The sequence below is a fragment of the Apium graveolens genome, chromosome 5 (assembly GCF_009905375.1).
Source record: "Apium graveolens cultivar Ventura chromosome 5, ASM990537v1, whole genome shotgun sequence".
Lineage (NCBI taxonomy): Eukaryota > Viridiplantae > Streptophyta > Magnoliopsida > Apiales > Apiaceae > Apium > Apium graveolens.
Window position 1 is genome coordinate 185,286,216 of NC_133651.1, and position 2,543 is coordinate 185,288,758.

At 38.2% G+C, this 2,543-nt stretch overlaps 1 non-coding gene across 1 annotated transcript; it reads left to right on the top strand.

The window, feature by feature from the left end:
- Positions 1-283: 283 nt before the first annotated feature.
- Positions 284-390, top strand: LOC141663432 (small nucleolar RNA R71). Its single transcript, XR_012551504.1, has one exon. It is a non-coding gene; the product is annotated as a small nucleolar RNA R71 (small nucleolar RNA).
- The last annotated feature ends 2,153 nt before the right edge of the window (positions 391-2,543 follow it).

A 2,543-nucleotide genomic window follows, 5' to 3' on the forward strand; every position in this document is an offset into this window, starting at 1 on the left:
TTGATTAACACCATAGTTAGCCAGAGAATCGATCTTCATAGACAACGCCTTTAGTTGAGCAGTGATAGCCATAGCTATATCCACTTCAAGAACTTCTTCTACCTTACCATGTGGCAATCTCTGGATTGGATATTGATATTCATTAGCATCCATCAGTTCAATTAGATCATAAGCTTCCTCATAGCTCTTTACCCATAATGCTCCACCTGATGCTGCATCGAGCATGGGTCTTGACTGTGCTCTCAACCCGTTATAGAAGCAATTGATGATCATCCAATCAGGCATTCCATGATGAGGACACTTCCTAAGCATCTCCTTGTAGCCCTCCCAAGCTTCACATAGAGTTTCTCCTGATTGCTGCGCAAATTGAGTAATAACATTCCTGATTGTAGCTGTCTTCGCCATAGGGAAGAATTTAGTGAGAAACTTTTGAGCAAGATCTTTCCAAGTAGTAATCGAACCAGCTGGTAGAAAGTGTAACCAGTTCTTATCCTTGTCCCTCAGAGAGAATGAGAATAGTCTCAGTTTCTCCGCATCCTCAGACACACCATTGAACCTGAAGGTGTCGTATATCTCTATGAAATCCCTGATGTGCATGTTAGGATCTTCTGTTAGAGCACCCCCAAACTGAATTGAATTTTGTACCATCAGAATTATGCCAGGCTTGATCTCAGAGGTATGAGCTGTAATAGTTGGCCTGACAATGCTAGATTGAATGTCATTGTTCTTTGGTTGGGAATAATCCATCAATGCTTTCGTTCGTGCTGTTGGATCTCCCATTGTAATGAGTATCTGAAACACAAAAAGTAAACCATGAAAGTAAAAGAGTCCGAGTCAGTGAACTTTAATGACCACTGATGACAAGCACATAAACTAAAAATTAACACCGAGTCCCCGGCAGCGGCACCAAAAACTTGTTAGGGCGAAAACATACGCTAAATTACACGCAAGTATACGCATTCGCAAGAAGTATCAGATATTAATCAGATTCTTTCCCACAGAGACTGGTTTATGTTAAGTTCAATTTATGCACTTATGCAACAATGGTATGGCTATCATTAAATGCTAAGACAATTAACAAATTGGGTTTTGATTAAACTAAGAGATTATACTAAATAGCATTAACTAAGAGAATTGAGGTTGAATTAATATATATGACAAACATGGGATCCTAACTTCATTAAATACTTCATTCAATAACCTTTTTTTTCTTAACCTTAGTATGTAATGGTGATGACACTAATCAGGTAACATGAAACTAGGTAATGCCACTTTCATTGTACGAATACCTTACTACAAAACATCCACAAAAGAGATAGAAGTTGAATAGACACCAGTTATGCTTAGTCCTTATATGTCTATAAAAATTGAAAACATAACGGTTTAATGCACAAGTTATCTATCGTGATTACATAGGGCAAGTAAGATAGTTAAAATTACCTACGAATCATGCATAATAATTATACATGAAACCATGCTAGCATGGCAAGTTCTAAACCTTTATATTTACTGTCGCTTCAATAGAGATTAACACGCTATCTTATATGTTAGCTACGTACATAAGATGAATAAGCACAACCAATATTAGGATATCAATCAATCACCACACACCAAGATATTGAAACAAATTAACTATAGAAATCCATAAGTAAATCCGTTGGAACCCTACGATAACGATTAGTTCTCATCATCACCATGGGTTCCAATGAAAGCATGATAATAAACAATATAAGAGTACTAGGGTTCAAGGACAAATCAAAAACAAGCATCCAATTATTGCCTAAATCAAAGAAAACAAAAGTCTTCTTCTCCGTAGTCATTTCGTGCTCTCTAGGTCTTCTTATTGCTCTCCCATGTCTCCTTGTTGTTGAAAACATCTTTTTATTGGTATATATAGGCTCCAGGATGACCAGGACTCTTAAAATCGTCAATTTCGACTAAAATCAGGATTCCGGGGCAGAAACCGGGCGCAGGCGCGCTATTTTCGGCCATGGCCGTGCTGGAATAGTGTTTTCAACAGCGCGGGCGCGCTGGTTCTGGCGCGGCCGTGCTGACATTTTGGAAAATTTCTGACAATTCTTCTTTTGGCCGTATCTTGAGTTCTGCTCGTCAGAATTAGGCGATTCAACTTCCCACGCGAAGCTAACGAGTTTATCTACAACTTTAAAATGGCCTAGGTTTCCCATTATGATCGTTTTTCAGAATAATTCTTTCAAAAACTTCTTTCTTCATTTAACTGATGCCTGAAATGCAATAACGCAAAAATATATCAAAAATACCAACAACTTGAGACCAAAACACCAACTTAATCCTAAAAAGAAGTGTTCCAAGTAGATATAAAATCGATTTATCAGTCTCCTTTTGCTCAGGGGAAAGGGCCTGTGACGCCCCAAAATCCAGGGTCAAGGATCTAGGAGGCCACGCCATCTTGAATACTATATACCACATACCTCGCATCATAATATATAAATACTCACACTTTACGACCCCATATTTACCACACATACGCACTTATAGGTTATTGTCTTGGAAATGAACCATTC